Source organism: Dermochelys coriacea, chromosome 1 (assembly GCF_009764565.3).
Source record: "Dermochelys coriacea isolate rDerCor1 chromosome 1, rDerCor1.pri.v4, whole genome shotgun sequence".
Classification (NCBI taxonomy): domain Eukaryota; kingdom Metazoa; phylum Chordata; order Testudines; family Dermochelyidae; genus Dermochelys; species Dermochelys coriacea.
In genome coordinates this window covers 178,940,500-178,947,387 of record NC_050068.2, presented here as the reverse complement: position 1 = coordinate 178,947,387, position 6,888 = coordinate 178,940,500, and the positions used below count along the sequence as shown (strand labels likewise).

At 38.6% G+C, this 6,888-nt stretch overlaps 1 long non-coding RNA gene across 1 annotated transcript; it reads left to right on the top strand.

The window, feature by feature from the left end:
- The first annotated feature begins 344 nt into the window (after positions 1-344).
- Positions 345-6,539, top strand: LOC122457729. The gene is made up of 4 exons (XR_006277404.1): positions 345-374; positions 3,214-3,217; positions 5,489-5,954; positions 6,084-6,539. It is a non-coding gene; the product is annotated as an uncharacterized LOC122457729 (long non-coding RNA).
- Positions 6,540-6,888: the final 349 nt, after the last annotated feature.

Here is a 6,888-nt window from a genome sequence, read left to right as displayed (position 1 = left end):
TGATCATATCAGCCATTAAATGGGGGAATTTTACAGTCCTGTCTCACTACAACATACAGTGAATGTTGTTGCATAGGGTGAAAATAAATCTCCCTTTGAGTTCAGTGGAGCAGGAGCTTTTGAACTCTAAATACTGTTGCTGAAATTTTTCATTTTGTCTGACTAGGATCAGGCCTGTGGAAGATGACCTCACTATGGGCTAGATCCTGAGAAGCTCTTACATGGGGGAGGAGGGGCATAAGAGAAGACTTCCCTCCTTCCCCTGCAACAGAGATGCATGATTGCATCTCATGATTGCAATCCCTGTGCTCTAGAGAATGGATGGATGCTCATTCCTGCTTCCTCCTCCAAGAAAGCAGGATGCTGAAAACAGTGTAAGGAGGCAGAAGAAGGAGCAGCATAGTCTCATTGGTATTCTATCCAATTTAGTCCTAAATAGACCTGGTCTATATTTTTAAAATGACACTTTGTCAAAAAATGTCTTCTTAAACGTGTGTAAAAGTGTCAATACTTCAAAAAAAAAAAACACCAAGTGTTCTGTGAACATTTTCCCCCCGGAATTTTAATTGAAAACATTGAGGTTTTCACTAAAACCCTAGTTTTCAGTAAATGAAATTTTTTGATCGTGGTTTTTTTTCTAAAAAATGAATGGGTCCATTTCAAACACTTCAAAACTCAAAAGCAGCTCTAGTTCTAGTTCAAGTGAGGAGGTGAACGTGGGCTCCCTTGGAAGGCTAGTCCACAGCCAAAATTTCATCTTTGAAGTGTTTCCTGATATTCAGCTTAAATTTTCCTATTCTTAATTTCACTCCTATGAAACAATTCCTATTCATCCTCTAAGTTTACATATTTCAAATGTTTGTCAAAAAGAAAGGTATCTCCATTATTGGCAAGTACTGCACTTCTTCTTTAATAATGGTCAAAACATCCATTCAAATAGGATCTTCTGTTGGATCCTGATCTAAAGTGTAAAAAAAATAAAAATATAAAAAAATAAAAATTGGCCTTATTTGTCACTGAGATCTACCAGTGGCTTATGACTGAGGGGGCAAAAGGGGAAGTGGAGTGCAACTCTCTGTATAAAAAAACAATGGCATTGCCTGTTTCCACATCACTGACAACTTGGAAGTATGTGATCTTGAATCCTTATGGAACAATACCCTAACAGAGAAAGTACAGGATGGGGTACTAATTGGCGTTGGCTACTGACCACCAACTCACATTAGATAGGTGCTTAAGGAATAGGTGCTTAAGGAATTACCCATCTATTGCTCAGTGGAAAATATTGCATTATTATGGGGGACTTCAATCTGAGTGACATACTGTGGAGCTCATGCTGCCAGTACTAAAATACCTTTGGGATTTCTAAACTGTGTAAATGACCATTTTCTAAGGCAAAATGTATTGCACCCATGTAGCAGAGCATGCTCAGCTCCTGCCTTCTACCTCTCGGAAACCACTCAAACTCTACTGGTTAGGTATCCATGTTGCGCAGTTTTATTTCAGATCCTTACACCAACACCTTTATAGTTCCATGCGGCAATACTATTTATAGTGTTTCTTATACCATCAGCCTTTTCCCCCAGGAACCAAAAGAAAACCCTTCCCTGAGATCTAAATCTGAGCTCCATAAGCCCTGGTCTTCTGCACTTCCTTTCTAAGTCTTTTTATTAGCCCACAGCTAATGGGCTAATTGATCTTTTAGCTCATCCAGCCTGATTAGATAATTAGTCTATTTCTCAATAAAACCGCTCTGGGGGAACCAATTAGTGACAGAGTGATCAGAGTGCTGGCTACCTGCTAGCTCCCAGCACTATGACACAATCCAACGTGGGAGAAGTCTCTATTAGACATCATTTTGACAATAAAGATTTGTTCACATAACTAAAAAGATAATAGTGTTGATTATAGAAGTCGAAGTATATTGTGGGGCATTCGACTTGGTGTTACACAACATTTTGATTAAGAAACTAGAACGATACAAAATCAAGCTTAACTGGCACACATTAGATGGATAGGTCTCAAAATGCAAGTCTAAATGGGGAATCATCACTTCTAGTGGGGTCTGCAAGGATTGGTTCTTGGGCCAATGCTATTTAATATTTTTATCAATGACCTGGAAGAATATGATTAATGACTTTAGGTTTAAGTTTGCAGGTGACACAAAAATGGGGTAAGGATAAGTCACTTATGCAGAGTGATCTGGCTCAATCAGTAAACTGGCCACAATCAAATAATATACCTTTCAATTCAGGCAAATGTAAATTCATGAATTTAGGAACAAAACTGTAGGTCATGTTTACAGAATGGGGGACTTTATCCTGGGAGGCAGTAAGTCTCTTCTGTGATTATCCCTGATGGATAATCAGCTGAACGTGAATTCCTAGTGTGAAGCTGTGGCCAAAAGGATGAATCTGAATTTTGGATGTATAGGCAGGGGAATGCTGAATAGGAGTAGGGAGGTTATATTATTTCCAAACCTTGCACTGGTGCTACTGCTACTGGAATGCAGTGTTCATTTCTTGTGTCAGAGCAGAGCAATGAGAATGAATAAAGGATTGGAAAATGTACCTTATAATGAGAATCAGGGAGCTCAATCTATTTAGTTATTCAAAGAGAAGGTTAAGTGGTGACTTGAACAGAGACTATAAGTAATACATGGGGAACGGAAGGCTCTTTAATCATAGAATTGTAGGATTGGAAGGGACCCCAAGAGGTCCTCTAGTCCAGTCCCCTGCACTCAAGGCAGGACTAAGTATTCTCTAGACCATCCCCGACAGGTGTTTGTCTAACCTGTTCTTAAAAATTACCAATGATGGAGATTCCACAAACTCCCTAGGCAATTTATCCCAGTGCTTAACCACCCTGACACATAGTTTTTCCTAATGTCCAACCTAAACTGCCCTTGCTGCAATTTAAGCCCATTGCTTCTTGTCCTATCCTCAAGAAGCAATGGGCTTAAATTGCAGCAAAGGTATAACAAAAGCTAATGGCTGGAAGTGGAAGCTTGACAAATTTGGACTGTATATAAGGCACAAAATTTTAATTATGAGGGCAATTAATCACTTGAACCACTTAGCAAGGATTGTAGTGGCAGCTTCATCACAGGAAAGCTTTAAATCAAGACTGGATATTTTTTTTTCTGAAAAGGTAGTTTCACCACAGTGAAACTCTAGTTTAACCACAGCTATGGGACTTGAAGCAGGAATTCAGGAAAGTTCAATGCCTTGTATTACATGAGAGGTCAGGATAGATGATTACAATGATATCTTATGGTCTTAAAATCTATGAACTTCTGATATTGTACCCAGTCTGTCTTTAAAAATATAGTATCAAAAAGGAAAACCACATGAAGTGTAAACATTTCACCTAAGAACTGATCAGCTTTTGTGAAGCTGTATTTGTACAAAAACAACAAGGAGTCTGGTGGCACCTTAAATACTAAGATTTATTTGAGCATAAGTTTTCGTGGGTGAAAACCTCACTTCTTGCATCTGAAGAAGTGAGGTTTTCTCATTGTTTTTGTGGATACAGACTAACACGGCTACCCCCTGTATTTGTACAGATAAAACAATATTTGCCTTTCAACACTTCATAGTAGAGTTTTTTTCTTTACCTGAAAATGATTTAACTACTCAGTTATGCTCAGCATCCTCAACAGAACATGTGCTGTTAGCATTTTACAGTATGATTGCAACAAACCACTTGAAGGGAGTGTGTGTGCTAACAATGAGTCCATGGACAACAGTGATGTTATGTTTTAACTTCAAATGCTGCAGTTTATCACTATCATGGTTTAAAAAATGTGTAACGATATTGCTGGTTGGTTTTCAAATGTATCTCAGGTACTTCATACAGATCAAAATAGTGGTTGCTTGCTCAGAAGAAGAGTAAAAAGTCTCCATTCACACTGCATATGAAGCAAATGTCATTATGAAAACTTCATTAATATGTAAATTGCAACATTTTGATTAGCACTTGCAGACCCCTTTTGTTAAGAAAAGAGACGGAAGGAGCTAACCAGATTGCAATAGTTTGCATAATAAAAACTCAGTGGTGGCAATGCCACCAAGAAGAGAATCTAAGGAAGGCGGTAATGTCTCCTTTAACAGCTTAATGCAGTATTAGAAACATACAGCACAAAAGGAATGAAAATATTTTTCTTTAAACTGACAAACTTTTTTTTGAGGTAAATTACAGATGGGCTGTAGTTTATTTTAAAACGATAAGCTATAACACATAGCTGACAATAGAATGAATATTTTGAATCACTGTATGGTGGTTTTGAATTCAAATGAGGAGCTCATTTGGTAACTTTATTATGAGGAATGTCTCTCCATTGAATCTATGCAATGGGGAAATTGGCCATTGACTTCAATGGGAGCAGGATTTGGTCCCAAGCTTTGAATTTTCAAGCTTATTTCAGAATATTTTTAGTGGCAACCCTGTAAATGGCTAAAGATGGAAAAAACACAAAATATTGCAGATTCTCAGTTCTCTTGTGTGCTTACTAGGATTCAGAGACCCCATGGCAAAACAGGAAAAAGAGAAGGAAAAAAAAAGTTTGAAAAGAAGAGGCCAATAACTCTGCTTAGTGCTACTTGAAAGAATATTATAGGAATCTTATCAGATTTATCAGAAGAAACAACTGGGATCTTTGAAAATTAACTTGTTTTATAATATAACTAGAGCAAGTGTTTGGTGTAAGAGTTAATAACAATACAGCTTTTTAACATTAAAAGATAGTCTGTTTCAGTGGGAAAAATAGTGCCTATGAAGTAGTCTGCCCACAGGGAACTTCAGAACAGGGATGGATGAACCTACAGATATCTTTTTTGCTTTGTGAAAGCTTTAAAAACATTTATAAAGATTTTAGATGTTTCAGATGCTATTTCTGAAACTGAAAATTTTGACACACTTTTATTTCAGATATAATTCAGTGTGCAATAAATATTCCGCCCTCCCACATATACCCATGCTTTTTAGTAGCTAAGGGCTTGATCCTGCAAACATTTACAGGGCCAGATCCTCTGTTGGCATAAATCAGCATAGCTCCATTGCATTGGATGAGTTTATTGAGATTAATGGAGTGATGGTGACTAATATCAGCTGAGGATCTGGCACAAAGTGTGCATGTGAATAAATTTACTGAGTGGAGAAGTCATGCAAAGGAAAGAAAAGTCAGTGGAACTACTTATGTATGTTAAGTTATTCCCATGTACAAGTGTTTACATAACCAGCTCCTAAACCTATTAGTTGACACTTCTGGTGCATTATTTTCTTCAAAGGATAAAATTATTTTTTTAAAAAGTATTGTAACAAGTAAATGACATTGCCAATCAGCTCTGTGTAAGCTCAAAAGCTTCTCTCTCATCAGCAGAAGTTGGTCCAAAAGGATATTGCCTAACCCACCCAGTACCTCTAATTTAACAGGCAAGTACATATTAGAGCACTACTGACTCATGCTTTCTTTCTGTATTTGTAGAAGAAACAGCATTCTGGCCCCTCCTATCACTTCCTGAAAGCATTACTGCTTAAAAAGACAAACTACTGAGATCTACCACTGTGTTATGGTTACAAAAAGCTTCAATGTACTGCACACCATGACGAATATATCCACTTATAAAATTACTGTGACTCCACCACCATGGCCCAGATTCTCTGGTTTGGCTGAACTATGTTTGGTGCAAGAGCAGACAGGAAAACATAGCATTTTAGTCATCTTTGTGCTCCCTATTTCTTGGGTCTGTCAGATCAGAGTCTGCATTAACCATTCGTCTTCAGGTTAGTTTATTGTAAGATCAGCTACTCATGCTGGACAGGAACCATTCCTGAATCCAACAGGGTCATGGCATACCCTGACAGCATCTCTTTTCTTCTATGTGACTCCCCACCTCAAACTGGCAAAGGTGGAAGATATAGGAGCTGCTATCATGTCCCTTTATCTTTACCAGGTTTAAGTCTTTGCACTAAAGAATCAGTGCAAAGAAGATTGAGGCTATGACTATACTAAGAGCCTATAGCAGCTCAGCAGCATCGCTGTAGCACTGCTAGTGCATATGCTCTAAGTTGACGGGAGAGAGCTCTCCCATCAACTTAATTACTCCAGCTCCCACGAGTGTTGGTAGCTATGTAGCAGGAGAAGTTCTCTGCCAACATAGCGCTGTCCACGTTGGCGTTTAAGTCAGTGTAATTTACGTCATTTGGGGTGGCTTATTCACACCTGTAGGTGTCATAACTTTTATTCAGTTAAGCTGTAGTGTGTACATAACTTTAGAAGACTTGACAGCCAGGCCTTCTATCTACACTACCAATGCAGCTGATTTACCACAGTATTAAGACTTCGCAGAATTCGATTTTTATTTTTGTATGATTTTGACGGATAATATCAATGTTTGTTTTTAAGCATCTTTTCCAATTTTTATGAATTTAATTTTTCAATTGCTGGACATTATGGGGGACGATGGTATCAGACAATTATCTGACAGATATTGACTTTGAAAAGTTAAATCTTTATAACCCTTAAAACACATTGTCAACATCCCACACCTAATATACAAAGTAAATATCCTGTGACAGAGCTCTGTCCTTGCCTCCGTGGATCCCGCGTTTCCTGGTGGATTTCGCTAGCTTCAGAGGCTCACTGTGACCCTCCATGTAACCCTTCTTTCTCTAGAGACAAGGGTCACAGTCTACTGAGCCATTTTCATCATAAGCCAGCGAGGGAGGCGAGAAGGAGTTATCCTTCCTTGCACAGTCTCTGTTGTCTCCCAGTCTCAGTGATTAAACAGGGGGCAAAGGTGTGTGGGGGGGGAAGCCCGGGCCCACCCTCTACTCTGGGCTCCAGCCCAGGGACCCTAATAGTATCAGCTATGGTAGCTGACCTTT